The sequence below is a fragment of the Doryrhamphus excisus genome, linkage group LG6 (genome assembly GCF_037039965.1).
Source record: "Doryrhamphus excisus strain RoL-2023G ecotype Guam linkage group LG6, RoL_Dexc_Guam_v1.1, whole genome shotgun sequence".
Classification (NCBI taxonomy): Eukaryota; Metazoa; Chordata; class Actinopteri; order Syngnathiformes; family Syngnathidae; genus Doryrhamphus; species Doryrhamphus excisus.
In genome coordinates, this window is record NC_136362.1 from 315,487 (window position 1) to 334,756 (window position 19,270).

The following is a 19,270-nucleotide window of genomic DNA, read 5'->3' on the forward strand; positions in this document are numbered from 1 at the left end:
AACCATTGTATTGTTCCATCCACTAGTACTGAAAGTACCTCATGTGGTTTCCACCCTGCTATTACAGACTAACATGACATTTTTGTCTCCTGCTAGACATCTGTCTTGTATGGCGACACTTTTGTCCCAACCACACTTAACACTTGAGCGATGCACTACGCTCAACCCAGCTACCCTTCTACCACTCCCTTAGGAAAGTGAAACACAATGATTGTGATGAACTAACATCTCAAACTGCAAAGTGTAGACCAGACTTATTAGATCAGGCACTAACAAAAAGAGGAGATTTTTGTAGATGGTTCCTCAAAGAAAAATAATTTTGGACAAACAATAACAGGCTATGCAGTTGTTACACAAGATATGGTGTTGAAAGCAGAGCCGTTACCATCCTCTTATTCTGCACAAGCAGCAGAATTAGTAGCACTTACATGCAAACTAATGAAAGGTCAAAAGGTGACGATTTAAACTGATAGCCAATATGTATATTCAACAGTACATACCTTTGCACAATACTGGCAAAACAGAGGTATGATAACATAAACAGGAAAACCAGTAACTCATGCATGATTATTAACAGCATTACTAGAAGCAGTGCAATTACCAAAATAAATTGCATTGCATGTAAATACATGGGACATACAAATAATACTAATACCCTAAGGAAATGCGTTCGCTGACAAAATGGTAAAACAAGCGGCACTAAAGGAACTGAACCATCTTAAGACTGAAAAATTACAAGTAGACTTTGAGTTTAGTCAGAAATGCAAGGTCCAAAACAAAGTCCAAAACAGGAAATTGACCACTGGCTTAGGAATAAAGCAACCCTGGACAAAAAAGTTTATATGTCGACAGATAAGAAACCAATCTTGCCAAAAAAGTGTAAAAGTGGGCTGATATTTTGAGCCATGGTGTAACACATGTCTCAACAGGAGGGATGTGTCACACTATTAACACCCACTTTAATTCGTATTTAAAAAATCGTATTCAAAAAATTTTTGTTGAGCGTTTTTAGTGTGTGCAAAACACAACGTCCAGGACAACTTGTGACCGAGGTGTGGCCAATTTCCAAAACCACAATATTAATTTCAAGTAATACACATGGACCTTATTGAGCTAAATAAAAGTGAAGGAAAGTCAGCCCTGATTCTTGCATCCCAGAGCTGTTGTAGATTGGCTTCAGATAGGATGGAATAGGGATTATGTGTATGAGATGGACCAGGATCCTGTTCCTGGACCAGATACTTGCTCCTTCACCCCATTATCTTTATTACCTCCTGAGTTTAGTTTTCCAATGAGTGAATGGCCATTAATGCCTGAGACCATCCTGGCCTTTTGGTTCTCCCACAATGATCTCTGCAAAGATAACACGAGACGCAGCACATGATGCTGTGTCCTGACCTTCTACTAGAGGTTGACAGTGCCTCAGTGTCTCAAAGTGGACCATGATCTTGATCGCACACCTCCACCCTTGCTCTGCCAACAACCTGACAACAACATCCTGATTCAACAACAGCATGCATGAGTCCTCTCATCTCACCAGCCATGCCATAGTGTCCAGTTTTATCTTCACCATGACCTGAAGATCCATCACATGAACTGTGCTCTGACAGCAAACGGTCACCTCCAGACATGCATTGTGACTCACTTTCCAAGACTACCGAAGAGTTCAGAAGATGTTTGCTGACATGGTGTTTATGGTGACGACAATCACATCACCAGCCACTAAAGTGGAATGTGGCCGACTCAGAACAAGGACAAGCAAGCACCAGAAATGGCCACCTGCAAGGAGGACATCTAGAGGAGAGACTGGAACAGCAATATGACCCTGGCATGTGCAGCAAAGGAGACTTTGGACCAAAGACTTGATGGAGGACTTTCTTAACAAGCAAGGTGGAAGGAAGCAAGGAGGTGGGGTGTGATGGGATCATGCCTACTCTGACTCATCTGATGCACACACAAACGCATGCACACACACACACACGAACACGCACACACACAAGCAGTACTCGAGAGCAGACATGTGGTGTTGATGTCTTACATCGATGCCATCGGCGTGCCACGAGGGGTACGACCAGAATACAAACTAGTAAATCAGATTGCATCAGGCTTGGAGGAAAGTTTTATCCCATGGATAAGTTGACAAAAATGTGGATAGGTTTAACTACCTCCACTATGACATACAAAAGCTTGGGAACTACATCGAGGCCGGACTCACAGCAATTGGAGAAAAACTCCATGCCAATTCACTCATGGCCTTCCAGAATCGCATCACCTTGGATGGACTGCTGGCACATCAGCAAGGAGTGTGCGCCATGTTCGGCGACCAATGTTGCATGTCCATCCCCAACAATACAGATTCCACAGGAATGCTGATGCGTGCGATCTCTGGTTTAAAGGTGCTAAACACCAAGATGAAGAACACTGGTGTTAACACTGAGGTGTTTGGTGACTGGTGGAGAGCATTTTGGGGACAATGGTCTCCTTATGTGATGTCCGTGCTTATTGCACTCGCTGTTGCCCTTCTTTTGTGTGCCTTATGTGGATGTTGTATCCCTATCTTGAAGATTAGAATCACATAGACCAGGGGTCGGCAACCTGCGGCTCCGGAGCCGCATGCGGCTCTTTCATCCTTAAACTGCGGCTCCGAGTGGCTTGGGAAAATAAATTACTTTAAAAAAGTATTTATGTGTATTTTATTTGTGTTAGTTATTTTTTTAGTGTTTTAGTTCTAAATTGGAAGATCTTGATGCGATCTTGAAATATTAAATATTGAAATATTAATAAATAAGTATATTTAATTGTTTTTTGTCGCTCAAAAAACACGTCAGACTCGCGAAAGCCGGTATTCCCGCCCGAACGTCATACCAATTTTCAACCCCAACAAGGACAGATATGGAGAAATCTAAGAAAAGAAAGATATCAGAGGAAAATAGATCGTTCATTGATGCTTGGGCAGATTCATTTGCTTTCACCTCTAACGAGAGTGGCCTACCAGTATGCCTAATTTGTGGTGAAAAACTGGCCAACAATAAACGGTCAAATGTCGCAAGACATTTCAATAATACACACGCAGCCTTTGCTGAAAAATATCCCGAGGGAGAAGAGAGAAAAAAGGCTGTTAAGGAACTGGCACGGAAGGCTGATCTGACGAAAAATCAATTCAAGAGGTGGGTAAAGTCTTCAAATTCATCTACGCATGCAAGTTTTGTGGCCGCTATGGAAATAGTCAGGCATGGGAAACCGTTCACAGATGGAGAATATATGAAAGAATCATTCCTTAAGATTTCAGAACACCTATTCGCGGACTTTAAAAACAAGTCTGAAATTGTGCAGAAAATCAGAGAGATGCCTCTCTCTGCGAAGACCGTCAAAGACAGAACCATAAAAATGGCAGAAAATATCACAAAACAACAAATTAAAGACATCAATTCAGCTGCAGCGTACTCAATCGCCTGTGATGTGTCAAAAGACATAAATGATATTGAACAAATAGCGCTGTTCTGCCGATATGTGAACTCCACTGGACCGCAGGAAGAAATGGTTGAGCTGATACCACTAAGATGCCAGACACGAGGGGAGGATGTCTGTGAGGCTGTTTTTGAGTGTTTACGAGCCAAAGAAATAAAAACAACCCACCTAGTGTCAGTAGCTACCGATGGGGCACCAAGCATGACTGGAGCGCACAGGGGCTTTGTGGCGCTGCTGCAGAAATCACTGGATAGAAAGCTTCTGACTTTTCACTGCATCCTGCACCAAGAGGCATTGTGCGCGCAAACATTCCCTCCAGAATGCACAGAGGTCATGAATGTTGTCATTCAAATTGTCAATAAAATATTGGCAAATGGTTTAAATCACCGCCAATTCCGTGCATTATTGGATGAGGTGGAGAGCACGTACTCTGATCTGCTGCTGCACAACAGAGTCCGGTGGCTGTCCAGAGGAGAGGTGCTGAAACGCTTTGCTGCATGTCTGGAAGAGCTGAAAACTTTCCTGAGAAGCAAAGGACTCTCCTTCCCTGAGCTGGAACAGCCAGAGTGGCTGGAAAAGCTGCACTTCATGGTGGACATGACAGCACACCTGAACACGCTGAACACGACTCTTCAGGGGAGAGGAGCCACAGCGCTGAACATGCTGGAGGAGGTGTTGGCGTTTGAGCGCAAACTGACAGTTTTATCCAGAGATTTGCAGAGAGGCACACTGTCTCACTTCCCCTCTTTAAGGGAGTTCAAACAAGATCACAAGCTGATCAATTCAGAGTATTTGCAGTCTGCAATCACCACAATGCAAGCGTCATTTGAAAAACGATTCCGTGAGTTCAGAGAGGAAAAAACAACACTGTCCTTCCCCGTCACTCCCCTAAACATCGATCCATCCCTGCTAAATGTGACTGCATTTCCAGGTGTGAGTCAACCTGATCTGGAGCTGGAGTTGGCTGACATAGCTGACAAAGACATGTGGGTATCCAAATTCAAACGCTTGACAGGCGATCTTGAAGATGTTGCCCGTCAGAAGGCCACTCTTGCTCAGAATCACAAATGGAGTGATATTAAGAACCTTCCAAGACCGGACAAACTTATGTTTGAAACCTGGAATGCCATCCCCGACACCTACATGAACATGAAGAAATATGCCTTTGGAGTCCTGTCGATCTTCGGATCCACATATGCATGTGAGCAGCTATTCTCCACCATGAACTACATTAAAAACAAACACCGTACACGCATCGCAGATGACAGCTTACAGTACTGCGTAAAAATGAAAGTGACTTCGTACAGCCCGGATTTGCAGACGCTGTACGCTGAAATATTTATGCAGATATTTTACAAATATTTATTTTTCATTGTTTAGTGACACAGTGCTTTTTTTCCCAATTTATTTTTTTTAATTCAGGTCAATGCCGCTACATGCCAATGTGGCAGTGGCTCAGGCTTTCTGGCTCAGAGAGGCTGTAAAAGCTTGGAGTGATCGTCATCTTGATTTCCAACTTTTATTTAATCATTTAAGTGATTTGATCAAGTTCATTGATTTATTGAACAATTAGATTTTTTCTTTCTTTCTTTCTGCTGAACAGTAAAAAAAAGTTTTTCAAGTTTGCTGTAACATTGGTGTAGGAATCTACAATCTGGACTCTGTTCGAATGAGCAATGTTTAATATAACTTTTTTTTTTAAGGAACCAGCAAAAAGTGCAAACTACAAAAAGTGCAAAAAAAGCAAAAGAATGTGAAGTGACTGAATGTCTGTACAAATATTATGCAGTTATTAAAAGATAAACAGATGGTGTTTGAATTTAAAATATGCTTGAAATCCAAGAAGCTTATGAGGACATTGTAGCACGTTTTTGCTTTTGTTTGCTACATGGATTATTTAAGTTCAGCCTTTTAATTTATTTGAAAGAGACATTTAGACATTGTTATTATTTTTCAAGAACTCAAAATGTGAATGTTCAAGAATGTTCAGAATGTTCAAAATGTGTTCATTAAAAAATAAATTTAATTTTCTCTGTAGCACTTTGTGGATTTCTTAAGCAACACTTTATAGCCCATCTTCAAAAGGGTAGTCAAAGCACTAATAAGTTTTAGTTTATTTTTTACTTTCTAATAAATGTGTTTTTTCCCCATTTTAGATGTCAAAATGTATTTGCGGCTCTCAGTGTTTTTTTTAGGTGGAAACTGGGTTCAAATGGCTCTTTTGGTGTGAAAGGTTGCCGACCCCTGCTCTAGTTGAACTTAAGACGGCTACGTGACTTGGGGAGGCCAACGTGACCTGATTGTTATACAAGATGTTTTCGGATGGGAGGGGAGTCCAAGATGTTTTGCCAAAACACTTAGGTCCAGTCAAGAAACATGACCAGATAAGGACTGAATTCTGGAAATCCACGTCATTGCTGGTGTTCATGAGGTCTACATATATAAGCGCTGTGTTGAATAAACAAAGGAACCCCTTTTCCTACAACTGCAGAGATGGTTCGTGTTGCATTATTTGCCAACATTTGGCGTCACGAACAGGATTGGAACGAAAGACGTTGATGCCTGTGGCTCCGGGACTGCACAGCACTGCAAGCCAACGGCCGTAAAAATAGGTAAGATTTCGTACCATTTGGCTTGACAGTGTGGTGCAGTTGTGGAGGTGCTTAATGAGCATTAATGTTTAAATTTCTCCAAATAAAAGAGCCTGTTATTATTGCATGAGTAATACAAAAGCAGATTGTTGGTGGGGTACACTCACACAAAGTGTAGCCCTCACTTGAGAGTGGAAAAACCTTTGTGTGTTTTAACTAAAAATGACTCGAGTCTGGCTGTATTACAGCATGATTGGCTTGTTGTAGTTTTAAGTGTAAGAAAAGTGTAGAAAAAGTGCAAAAGTGTAAGAAAAAGAGCAAGAGGCTCTTGCCGGCTGTGTGTGTGTGTGTTTTAAGACTTATGCTGCAGCAGCTCTGAGTCCTGGAGTGTGTTCAAGAGGAACTGTCAGGCTAAAGATGAAGCCGACTACAAATGGTACTGAGGGATACCTTCATTAACGCAGAGTTCGTGAGTTGCGTGCCAAGTCTGGGTAGTTACGACCTCCAAACGCGCAAAGGAGGTGACGAACTATAGAGCAAAAAGGTTGCGCCTAATAAAATACACGTGAATCATTTCACGTCTAGTGAGAAGAGAAGCATACTCAAACTACACATGGTAGATTTGCAATAAAGCACGTCTTCTTGTGTACTTTGTGATGTAACTCGAATACAGTTTTGCAGTCCTATGAGGTGGACCGAATAATTTATGAGTATATTAATGTATACCTAATCTAGAAAACTGGAGGAAAGTAAGGCGTGAAGCAATCAATGGAATTGCTCAAATTGTGTGATTGTTTTCGTGCATGTAAATAAAACTCCAGAGTTCGATTGGCGTATTCAAGACTTCTAGTGTGTGTGTTTGGCTGACTGTCTCGTCTCATCTGTAAATCTTCCAGCTGTTTTTCTATTCAGTGTCTTGAGTGTGTGTGTGTTTATATGAATGAGGGTCAGCTGAGGGTAAAAGTGTGTCTTGGCATTGTGACCGGCCAAGAGAATAGCTGTAAAAGTATTCACGCTAATCACAGCAACATAAGCCAGTATAAATAGCTAAATAGTGCCAAACAACCAAGTGAGAAGTGTGGTGAAAAGTGTATTGTCACCATAGTTCCTATATTAATCTGTGTTTGTATGATCTCTTCTGGAACAATAAGAAGGTCAACTTGAAACATAGCTGAAGTGCAAGAAGTCTGTGTTTGTCGCAGGAGTTGCTAAAGTTAGGACACCTTGTTTAACTGTGTTAGTCAGCCTCATGTGTTGTGTGTTGTGAAGGAGAAATTTGAAGTGCGTCATAACTTTGCTTGCTCTGTGGTAAAGGTGGTTGGCTTGTTGAAAGGACATGATTGTTACAGTTGAATGGACAATAGAACGTGTCTCTTCCGCATAGTGATTAAACTCTGTTGTACATTATTTTAAAAGTGTTTTAAATTTAGTCAAGCTGTGTGGTTGTGCCATTGACCGGATGTGAACTGATTCATTGGAGGAGGTGTTGAGCGAGGTGATACAAGGGGAGTGGCTACAACCCTCCCTCAGAGTGTTGAAGTGGAAGTGCGCCAGTGCAATAGTTTATATTTTACATTGTTTTTTGTGTTCAGAGTTAGTGTGTCTAGAATATTCTAATGCGTCACATTAGTGTACATCATTTGTAAAATACTTAATACTGCCGCCACGACTGGCACCGACGGCCTTGCGGCCGCAGCTCCGGTCAGCCGCCTCAGCAATGGAGGCACGGAATATGGCCCATTCGGACTCAATATCCCGGTCCTCCCCCGGGATGCAGGTGAAGCTCTGCCAGATGTGAGAGTTGAAGACTCGACGAACAGGAGACTCTGCCAGACGTTCCCAGCACACCCTCACTACTCATTTGGGTCTACCAGGTCTGTATCACCAAAAGAGCTGAACCGCCCAATGTGGGGCTCGAACCCACGACCCTGAGATTAAGAGTCTCATGCTCTCCCGACTGAGCTAACCGGGCCTTTTTCGGCCAAGATATCACTTTTTAATTTTTTTTTAATTGATGTGGTCTTGGCAGGTGTGTGTTGCTTTAATTGTATTGTCTGAAAAGACAAGATTGTCTGTCCACTTCAAGTGTGGTGATGTAAAAATACACTAGTTTTGACCACACCTGTATTTTTAGTAAACATTATTAGCATGCAATGAATCAAAGTATAAGCTACGATGTCGGAGATCAAGAACGCTTTTGTTGGGGAGAAAAAAGCCTTAACATATCATTTCGACAATACGGGTATCAAACCCGCTATTTCTTGCATGTAGAGCAAGAACTCTAGCCTTTGAGTTAAATCCCCCCGCTGCACAAGAAGGCTGCCACAATTTCTGCAACACCAAAACACTAATTAAGATGTGTCATTTTGAGTCCACAAGACCATGCCCTCAAAGGAGATGAGGTGACCGAGAGGTTAAGGTGATGGACTGCTAATCCATTGTGTTCTGCACGCATGGGTTCGAATCCCATCCTCATCGGACTATACTAATGCACCAGTTTTGACACCACCTGTGTTTTTAGGAAACATCATTAGAATGCAATTAATCCAAGTATCCGGTACGATGTGGGAGATTGAGAATGCTTTTTTGGCAAGAAAAAGGCATAATATACCATTTGGAGAATGCAGGCATCGATTCCACTTCATCTCACATGCGAAGTGAGCGCTCTACCATTTGTGGTCATACAAGAATGGGATTTGTTTTTGTGTACTTCGAATGAAATGTTTTCCGCATGTTGCAGAATTTTCCACAGGAAAGAAATCTTTAACATGTATCACCAAAAGAGCTGAACCGCCCAATGTGGGGCTCGAACCCACGACCCTGAGATTAAGAGTCTCATGCTCTCCCGACTGAGCTAACCGGGCCTTTTTCGGCCAAGATATCACTTTTTAATTTTTTTTTTAATTGATGTGGACTTCTTGATGTTTGATCAATTCCACAGCCAACCTAGTTTCTCAGGGAACAAAGGAGCGAGAGGTTCAGTCATAGTTGAGAACTTTGGAAGTGTAGTCATCTTAACCCGTTATGTTCATTTGTCATTTGTAATTTGTCATTTCATCAATGCCCGCATTCTCCATAAACTCCTTTGTTCTTTTGATGAAATGTTCCCACGTAGCGAATACTAATCCGGGCCCCAATCCCGATATCTCGGCCAAATACAGCTATAGGTATCACCCTAAACCCAGTCCTAACCTAAACCCAGTCCTAACCGCATTCTCCCCTCTAGCACCTTGTCTTGTCTTGTTGTGGGATCAATGCCCACAGTCTCCAAGGAGTTCTTTGCCTTTTGTAGAAGAGATGTTGGGATTGGATCACCCCTTAGCATCCGACAAATACCCCAAACCAGGGGAATTACCTCAAATGGTAAAGTGCTTGCTTAGCATGCGAGAAGTAGCAGAGTCGGTACCCGCATTTTATTTTGTAAAAGAGATGTGGGATCAGAAATGAGTCCAGGATCTATCCCTCAGCGTCAGACAAATACCCCAAACCTAATCCTGGCCGCGTTCTCTAGATTAGTCTCTTATCATGGAATAGTGAAGAAACCCAGTATGTGATTTATTGTTCTCAAGTAGCGCATCGAGGCCGAAGACAAATCCTACCTCCAGTCAAAACCTATCCAAATGTCAATTCCCTGAACGGAAATCAAACCCGGACCACAGCGGTGAGAGCACCGAATCCTAGCCACTAGACCACCAGGGACTGCTTTTGGTCTGCACTCAGAAAGGCAGAGACTGTGTCGCTTCTCTTTGGCCTTCTCGGTGTTGAGGATGAGGCAGCAGAAGTCTTGTGGCATTTTGGAATTGACCACAGGAGGAGGATAAAAGAGATTGGTTTCACATTTAATACTTCTCCTCACCGCCTGAACAGGGACTTGAACCCTGGACCCTTAAAAGTCTGATGCTCTACCAACTGAGCTATCCAGGCCCTTGATAAATAAGGACAACTCAAGGAAGACAAAATCTTCTGGCATACTGTACTTGTCCTTGCAGAGATGAAAAGGCCCCGGTCCCGAAATGTCCACCCCCAAGATGGACTGAGGTCTTAAACTACCCACATGGACAATCCAAATATCTTCTGGACAAAAAGAGTTTGTCGTCAGACAAGACAAAGGTTGAGCCAGTCACCTGAACATGAAACTTTTGATCAACAACAAGACAAGACAAGGTGATACCTATGGCTGTATTTGGCCTAGATATCGGGATTGGGGCACGGGTTAGTGTTTGGTACTTGGGAACATTTAATCACAAAAAACAAAAGAGATTTTGGAGAATGCGGGCATTGATCCCGCTTCCTCTCACATGCGAAGCGAGCGCTCTACCATTTGAGCTAATTCCCCTGCTGTTGCAGCATTGGCAGAGAAGGTCCAGTCTTATAACTATTTTGGTTCCTTTGCTGGACCACGTCAAAGCGACACAGTCTCTGCCTTTCTGAGTGCAGACTTAAAGCAGTCCCTGGTGGTCTAGTGGCTAGGATTCGGCGCTTTCACCGCTGCGGCTCGGGTTCGATTCCCGGTCAGGGAATTGACATTTGGATGGAGTCGCCAGATGGTCAACCTCCGACCTGTAGGCGAACTCGTCGTCCACAGTACCGAGGCGAAGACGGCAGTACATGGCACAGATACAGCTTCACCCTTCCCCCACTTTAGGCCTAGACTGAAAAAGCAGAACCCACCATCGCAGCTAAAATAGCCCACTTGGGAGAGCGTTGGACTGAAGTTCTAAAGGTCCTCACAATAAACCTCACTCCTCCTGATGGTTGTTACGTCTTTCAATAATGGGGCGTTAAAATGTGGATTTTCAAAAGGACAAAGACAATCCATCTGCAACCTGGTCAACGGACACGTAAACAGTGTAGGTACCCTGCTTTGTGCGGCTCCTTTTCAGTGTCCTCCATTGTCAGCGAACCTCACAAGGTCACAGTTTTTTCCTGATCAGGGCACCGTTTTGAGTTGTGTGGATGAGTGGTCTAAAGCACCAGATTAAGGCTCCTTTTGCTCAGGGGGCACTGGTTGTTGCACAATTTTCCACAGGAAAGAAATCTTGACGATGTATCACCAAAAGTGCTGAACCGCCCAATGTGGGGCTGAAACTAGCGCACAAGGAATAACTTGTTTAAGTACACCTTTTGGACCTTGATGACCTATCAAGAAGTCAACCTTTGTTGGTTCAATTCTCCCATTCACCATGAGGATGTGTGCCGGTTTAGTGCATATGCAGAACTTAGTTCAGCTCAGTGGTAGAGGTCTCCGGTTCAAATCCGGATGCCCCCTGATGCACTCCTTTGGTTTAAGAATAGTCTAAGAGTACATGAATGCATGGCTCATAATAGCAACAACTTCGGTGTAATATAACTCGAGATTGTTTCCCTTTTTGCATGGCTCCTTTCTACATTTCTGGATCTTGCAGGTCACTGGGAAGATATTCGGCTCAAAGGACCATTTGGTCCCGAACATGAAACTTTCGATCTGAGTGTCCGGGATTCAAGTCCCTGTTCAGGTGACAAGGTCTGAGGTCCACTTGCAAACGCCTAATTTTGCCCTCAAAATACAAGGACAACAGGACAACACCTTGGTACTTTATGGAAAATACATGAGGAGCCGGGCTTTTAACTGGAACTAGAAAGACTTGTGGCCCTGCACTGTCAGAAGTGGGATTTGAACCCACGCCTCATTAGAGACTGCAACCTGAATGCAGCGCCTTCGACCGCTCGGCCATCCTGACCCTCCAGGTCTCACTCCTTCTGTTCCATGAGAAACTGGGTCAGCTGTGGAATTGATCAAACATCAGGATGGCCACATCAATAAAGACTGATATGTAGAGCAGCAAAAGGCCCGATTAGTCGGTAGAGCATGAGACTCTTAATCTCATGGTCGTGGGTTCGAGCCCCATGTTGGGCGAATCAGCAGTTTTATTGATACATCTGAAAGATATCTTTCCTGTTGAAAAGTGTTCAACATGCAGAAAACATTTCATTCCAAATACATAAAAACAAGTCTTTTGACCAAAAGCCTGGGGGCTAACTTCGTAGGGCATCAGACTTTAAATCTGAGTGTTCAAGTCCCTTCAGAGATCAAGCACATGTCCTTGTTCCTATTTGTCACCTTGATTTTTTTTGTAAAAGAAGGACTTCAAAGGGCATGTTTCCACCCAGTTTCGAACTGGGGACCTTTTGTGTGTTGTATCCAGTCGTATTGACTATTGCAATGCCCTGCTTTCTGGTCTTCCTAAAAGAAACATCACAAGTCTACAACTTTTACAGAACAACTTTTGCTGCACGTGTGCTGACGAGGACCAGAAGGCAGGCGCATATTACACCGCTTCTAAAATCACTGCATTGGCTCCCTGTATGTTTCAGGATCCATTTGAAGGTTCTCTTAATGGTTTTTAAATGTCTTAGGGGTTGTGGGCCTTCTTATTTTTCTGAATTTCTTTTATGTTATGAACCCTCGCGGTCCATCAGGTCCTCCAACACCGACCTGTTATGTATTCCCAGCCCATCAGTCATCCGGGAAATATAAATTGTGTGTCCAAACTGGGGATGGATGCTCGTGTACACACCTTCAGACATCAAGAACATATCCTTGTTCCTATTTGTCATCTTGATTTTTTTTGTAAAAGGAGGTCTTGAAAGGCCATGTTTCCACCCAGTTTCGAACTGGGGACCTTTTGCGTGTGAGGCAAACATGATAACCACTACACTATGGAAACCTGAAGGAAGGGGCTTTTAAGGGGACTGGTGAAGTCACAAAGCAGTTGCCAAACAATGAAACACGACGATGTGTCCAAAGTGGGGGCAGATTGACAATTGTCCAAATGGACAAAGATTTCTCCTTTGTAGGGAAAATTGTTCCAGAAATAATGGGCTTTTCTTCAACAAAACAAGACATCATAATTGCGGCTTGAAAGAAACACCTGAGCCACCCTCTGGGTCACTTTGATATCTCGGTGGACTCAACTTGTGCCCTTGGAGTCAATGGTTTGTAAATAGGCTTGTAACCTCCTCTAACCTTGTCTGGATGGCTGGATGGCCTTTTGAAAAATGAAGTTAAGGTCCTTTCAGTCAGCCAATAAGCCTTTTCAAACTATTTGCCAAGTCACAACATAAACAGGGATTGTTCTGAAAACCGGGCTTGAACCAGGAACCTTTAGAACTTCAGTCTAACGTTCTCCTAAGTGAGTATTTCAGCTTCTAAGGTGGTGTTCTGCTTTTTCAGTCGTGGGTAAAAGTGGGGGCAGGGTGAAGCTATATCTGTGCCACGTATGTTGCTGTTTAGCTGGTCCAGTGTGTTCTCATCTTGGGTTGGAATGTCCCCATGCTGGTAACGGGTGGGGAATACAGTCCGTTGATGAGGATAAGAGCTACGGAAAATGGGAAGGATTTCACTGGTTGAAGTCTCCAGCTACCATAAAAACGGTCATGGGCCACAAGCATGTTCTGAATTCCGCTTTGGCCAATCGACACTACATCGACTCAGCAGCAGTCCTTGTTAGTATAGTGGCCAGTATCTCCGCCTGTCACATGGAAGATTGCGCGGTTCGATTCCCAGACAGGGAGTTCCTGTTTTGTATGTCACATTGAACCTTGAGCAGGGTTGCGGCTGCAACAACCAGTCCGGGAGAACAAGACCTCTTATTCATCTTCTTCTCCAAGTGCCCAGCTGTGTTGTACAATCTGACAGTGCTTTGCTACCAAATCATTCCAGTCGTGGATAATGGACCTGACCAGGAAAATGACAGCTGTGGGATTTCAACCAGTGGCTCCTGAGCGAAAGGAGCCTTAATCTGGTGCTTTAGACCACTCATCCACACAACCCAAAGCGGTGCCCTGATCAGGAAAAAACTGTGACCTTGTGAGGTTCGCTGACAACGGAGGACACTGAAATGGAGCCGCACAAAGGAGGGTACCTGCACTGTTTACGTGTCCGTTGACCAGGTAGACCGGGATTCAATTGGCGGACTTGTTTTTATGTGCAGTGACAGCAGTTCACAGACAGCGCTTAAAGATGACCCGAACCGTTCGACCGAGGACCAAGACAAATCCTATCTCCAGTCAAAACCTAACCAAATGTCAGTTCCCTGACCGGGAATCGAACAACGGCCACGGTGGTGAGAGCATCAAGTCCCAGCCACTAGACAAGCAGGGACTGCATCATGGCTGCACTCTGAAAGGCAGAGACTGTGTCGCTTTGACGTACTCCAGCAAAGGAAAATAGTTATGGAACTGGACCTTCTCTGCCAACACTGCATCAGCAGGGGAATTAGCTCAAATGGTAGAGCGCTTGCTTAGCATGTGAGAGGTAGCGGGATCAATGCCCGCATTCTCCATAAACTTCTTTGTTTTTTGATGAAATGTTCCCAAGTAGCGAATACTAATCCGGGCCCCAATCCCGATATCTAGGCCAAATACAGCCATAGGTATCACCCTAAACTGGATTCAGAGTCCAGAGTGCTAACCATTGCACCATGGAACCCTTTGTTTTGGATGTGACTGGCACCTCCTGGCGTAACAATGGGGGCTTTGCAAACCAGGACAACAACTTTACGGCGTCTCATTGCGGTTGTGGCTGAGAATGCCACTATTGACTGAATTTGGATTAGATAATCAAGTCTTGTGGTGGAGAGTCTCAGGTGTAGAGTCTCAGGTGGAGAGGTGTGACGTTTCTGATTGAATTCAGAGGTCATCAGTTGGTCCTGAAAACGGTCTTGGCACTTCTTTTCACGATGAAAGGTACGAAAACAGCTCTGTTGCATTGGCCGGGAATCGGACCCGGGTCTACTACGTGGATCGATCCTGGACTCATTTCCGATCCTAACATCTCTTTTACAAAAGGCAAAGAACTCCTAGAAGACTGCGGCATTGATCCCACAACAAGACAAGGTGATACCTATGGCTGTATTTGGCCTAGATATCGGGATTGGGGCCCGGGTTAGTGTTTGGTACTTGGGAACATTTAATCACAAAAATCAAAAGAGATTTTGGAGAACGCGGGCATTGATCCCGCTACCTCTCACATGCGAAGCGAGCCCTCTACCATTTGAGCTAATTCCCCTGCTGTTGCACTGCTGGCAGAGAAGGTCCAGTCTTTAAATATTTTGGTTCCTTTGCTGGACTATGTCAAAGCGACACAGTCTCTGCCTTTCTGAGTGCAGACCTAAAGCAGTCCCTGGTGGTCTAGTGGATAAGATTCGGCGCTTTCAGCGCTGCGGCCTGGGTTCGATTCCCGGTCAGGGAATTGTCATTTGGGTAGGTTTTGACTGGAGATAGGATTTGTCTTGGTCCTCGGTCGAATTCCAAGTCCGCCAATTGAATCCCGGTCTACCTGGTCAACGGACACGTAAACAGTGCAGGTACCCTCCTTTGTGCGGCTCCATTTCAGTGTCCTCCGTTGTCAGCGAACCTCACAAGGTCACAGTTTTTTCCTGATCAGGGCACCGCTTTGGGTTGTGTGGATGAGTGGTCTAAAGCACCAGATTAAGGCTCCTTTCACTCAGGAGCCACTGGTTGAAATCCCACAGCTGTCATTTTCCTGGTCAGGTCCATTATCCACGACTGGAATGATTTGGTAGCAAAGCACTGTCAGATTGTACAGCACAGCTGGGCACTTGGAGAAGAAGATGAATAAGAGGTCTTGTTCTCCCGGACTGGTTGTTGCAGCCGCAACCCTGCTCAAGGTTCAACGTGACATACAAAAAAGGAACTCCCCATCTGGAAATCGAACCGCGTAATCTAAACAGGCGGAGATACTGGTCACTATACTAACAAGGACTGCTGCTGAGTCGATGTAGTGTCGATTGGCCAAAGCGGAATTCAGAACAGGCTTGTGGCCCATGACCGTTTTTATGGTAGCTGGAGACTTCAACCATTGAAATCCTTCCCATTTTCTGTAGCTCTTATTCTCATCAACGGACTGTATTCCCCACCTGTTACTGGCATTCCAACCCAAGATGAGAACACACTGGACCAGGTACACAGCAAACATACGTGGCACAGACACAGCTTCACCCTGCCCCCACTTTTACCCACGACTGAAAAAGCAGAACACCACCTTAGAAGCTGAAAAACTCACTTAGGAGAACGTTAGACTGAAGTTCTAAAGGTCCCTGGTTCAAGCCCGGTTTTCAGAACAATCCCTGTTTATGTTGTGACTTGGCAAATAGTTTGAAAAGGCTTATTGGCTGGCTGAAAGGACCTTAACTTAATTCTTCAAAAGGCCAGACATCCAGCCATCCAGACAAGGTTAGAGGAGGTTACAAGCCTATTTACAAACCATTGACTCCAAGGGCACAAGTTGAGTCCACCGAGATATCAAAGTGACCCCGAGGGTGGCTAAGGTGTTTCTTTCAAGCCGCAATTATGATGTCTTGTTTTGTTGAAGAAAAGCCCATTATTTCTGGAACAATTTTCCCTACAAAGGAGAAATCTTTGTCCATTTGGACAATTGTCAATCTGCCCCCACTTTGGACACATCGTCGTGTTTCATTGTTTGGCAACTGCTTTGTGACTTCACCAGTCCCCTTAAAAGACCCTTCCTTCAGGTTTCCATAGTGTAGTGGTTATCACGTTTGCCTCACACGCAAAAGGTCCCCATTTTGAAACTGGGTGGAAACATGGCCTTTCAAGACCTCCTTTTACAAAAAAAAATCAAGATGACAAATAGGAACAAGGATATGTTCTTGATGTCTGAAGGTGTGTACACGAGCATCCATCCCCAGTTTGGACACACAATCCATATTTCCCGGATGACTGATGGGCTGGGAATACATAACAGGTCGGTGTTGGAGGACCTGATGGACCGCAAGGGTTCATAACATAAAAGAAAAATAAGAAGGCCCACAACCCCTAAGACATTTAAAAACCATTAAGAGAACCTTCAAATGGATCCTGAAGGGTCCGGATGGCCGAGCGGTCGAAGGCGCTGCATTCAGGTTGCAGTCTCTAATGAGGCGTGGGTTCAAATCCCCCTATTGACAGTGCGGGGCCGCAAGTCTTTCCAGTTCCAGTTAAAAGCCCGGCTCCTCATATAGCTTCCATAAAGTACCAAGGTATTGTCCTGTTGTCCTTGTATTTTGAGGGCTAAAGGAGGCCTTTGCAAGTGGACCTCAGACCTGGTCACCTGAACAGGGACTTGAATCCGGGACACTCAGATCAAAAGTTTCATGTTCGGGACCAAATGGTCCTTCGAGCCGAATATCTTCCCAGTGACCTGCAAGGTCCAGAGGGAGGCAGGGATGTTCTGTGCCTCCATTGTCGAGACACCTAAGGTGGTCAGGGCCTGTCGTGGCGATAATCCTAGAACCCGTTGGTGGATACCATTGGTGAGGGATGTCGTCAAGCTGAAGGAGTTCTATTGGGCATTTTTGGCTCATGGGACTTCAGCTGACAGGAACCGACAGGCCAAGCGGTCCGCGGCTTTGGCATTCGCTGAGGCAAAAACTCTGACATGGGAGGAGTTTGGAGAAGCCATGGAGAAGGAAGGTGCCAGTCACATCCAAAACAAAGGGTTCCATGGTGTAATGGTTAGATGAAAATAAGGAATGTCATGCAATCATTCTCGAACTAACAGAGATTGTTCAAATTTTGTTAGCGCCTGTTATAAGTCTTCAAACTATTGTCAACAATTCCAAGTCCACCAATCGAATCCCGGTCTACCTCCTGATGGTTGCTACGTCTTTCATAAATGAGGTGTTAAAATGTGGATTTTCAAAAGGAACAAAGACAATCCATCTGCAACCTGGTCAACGGACACGTAAACAGTGCAGCCATAGCTGAGGATGGTTTCCATCCATCGATCTCTGGGTTATGGGCCCAGCACCCGTCCTCTGCGCCACTCTGCTGACACCAGTGCAGGTCTCTCAATCTTTTTCTCCAAGTGCTCAGCTGTGTTGTACAATCTGACAGTCCTTTGCTGCCAAGTCATTCCAGTCGTGGATAATGGACCTGACCAGGAAAATGCCAGCTGTGGGATTTCAACCAGTGATACAACTAATTTAACTAATTAATGTCCCCGCGAGAACAGCCACCTACATTCAGTGGACACTCAGCAGAGGAGGGGAAAAGATAGATGGTCAAATTACAAGCCTAGCAAAGAGGGGCTCGTTTGTTCAATTCCAGCAGTCCTCTTCTGGTATTTCCATGACTCTGGTTTTCATACTTTTCATCCGAGGTCATGTTGAAGTACAAAGAGTGTTTTCCAGAGAAACGCAAGACCCCAGGATGCAACAGCTTTGTACACTTTTCAGCAGCGGTCATGTTGAAAAGCACCGCTGGTTTACTGGGTGACGCCACTTAGAGATGCAAGAAGCTGTCAGAAGTGGGATTCGAACCCACGCCTCATTAGAGACTGCAACCTGAATGCAGCGCCTTCGACCGCTCGGCCATCCTGACCCTCCAGGTTTTGCTCCTTCTGTCCCCTGAAAAACTAGGTCAGTTGTGGAATTGATCAAACATCAGGATGGCCACATCAATAAAAACAGAACAAAAAATCATATCTAGAGCAGAAAAAGGCCCGGTTAGCTCAGTCGGTAGAGAATGAGACTCTTAATCTCATGGTCATGGGTTCGAGCCCCACATTGGGCGATTCAGCACTTTTTATCTATACATCTGAAAGATATCTTTCATGTTAAAAATTGTTCAACATGAGGAAAACATTTCATTCCAAATGCACAAAATCAAGTCTCCTGACCAAAACCCCTGGCGGCTCACTTCGTAGGGCATCAGACTTTTAATCTGAGGGTCAAGAGTTCAAGTCCCATCAGAGATTAAGCACATGTCCTTGTTCCCATTTGTCACCTTGATTTTTTTTGTAAAAGAAGGACTTGAAAGGCCATGTTTCCACCCAGTTTCGAACTGGGGACCTTTTGCGTGGCAAAAAGGAGGCGTTTGCAAGTGGACCTCAGACCTGGTCACCTGAACAGGGACTTGAATCCCGGACACTCAGATCAAAAGTTTCATGTTCTGTCAACCTTTGTCGTGTCTGACCATGAACTCTTTTTGTCCAGAAGATATTTGGCTTGTCCATGTGGGTAGTTTAAGACCTCAGTCCATCTTGGAGGTGGACATTTCGGGACCAGGGCCTCTTCATCTCTGCAAGGACAAGTACAGTATGCCAGAAGATTTCTCTGCCAATGCTGTTGCTTTGTTTTGTGGTGCGGCTGGACTTTCTGTTAGACATGGGGGGGGGGATGTGTCACCCGCGAGGAAATTGGACAAAA

The 19,270-nt window shown here is 44.5% G+C and overlaps 8 non-coding genes across 8 annotated transcripts; 3 read left to right on the forward strand and 5 right to left on the reverse strand.

The window, feature by feature from the left end:
* Positions 1-7,958: 7,958 nt before the first annotated feature.
* Positions 7,959-8,031, reverse strand: trnak-cuu (transfer RNA lysine (anticodon CUU)). Its single transcript has one exon. It is a non-coding gene; the product is annotated as a tRNA-Lys (tRNA).
* Positions 8,032-8,455: 424 nt separating this feature from the next.
* Positions 8,456-8,537, forward strand: trnas-gcu (transfer RNA serine (anticodon GCU)). Its single transcript has one exon. It is a non-coding gene; the product is annotated as a tRNA-Ser (tRNA).
* Positions 8,538-8,850: 313 nt separating this feature from the next.
* Positions 8,851-8,923, reverse strand: trnak-cuu (transfer RNA lysine (anticodon CUU)). Its single transcript has one exon. It is a non-coding gene; the product is annotated as a tRNA-Lys (tRNA).
* A 1,584-nt stretch (positions 8,924-10,507) lies between these two features.
* On the forward strand, positions 10,508-10,579 carry trnae-uuc (transfer RNA glutamic acid (anticodon UUC)). Its single transcript has one exon. It is a non-coding gene; the product is annotated as a tRNA-Glu (tRNA).
* A 1,118-nt stretch (positions 10,580-11,697) lies between these two features.
* trnal-cag (transfer RNA leucine (anticodon CAG)) lies at positions 11,698-11,779 on the reverse strand. The gene has a single exon. It is a non-coding gene; the product is annotated as a tRNA-Leu (tRNA).
* Positions 11,780-12,693: 914 nt separating this feature from the next.
* Positions 12,694-12,766, reverse strand: trnav-cac (transfer RNA valine (anticodon CAC)). The gene has a single exon. It is a non-coding gene; the product is annotated as a tRNA-Val (tRNA).
* A 3,828-nt stretch (positions 12,767-16,594) lies between these two features.
* On the forward strand, positions 16,595-16,667 carry trnav-cac (transfer RNA valine (anticodon CAC)). Its single transcript has one exon. It is a non-coding gene; the product is annotated as a tRNA-Val (tRNA).
* Positions 16,668-18,361: 1,694 nt separating this feature from the next.
* Positions 18,362-18,443, reverse strand: trnal-cag (transfer RNA leucine (anticodon CAG)). Its single transcript has one exon. It is a non-coding gene; the product is annotated as a tRNA-Leu (tRNA).
* Positions 18,444-19,270: the final 827 nt, after the last annotated feature.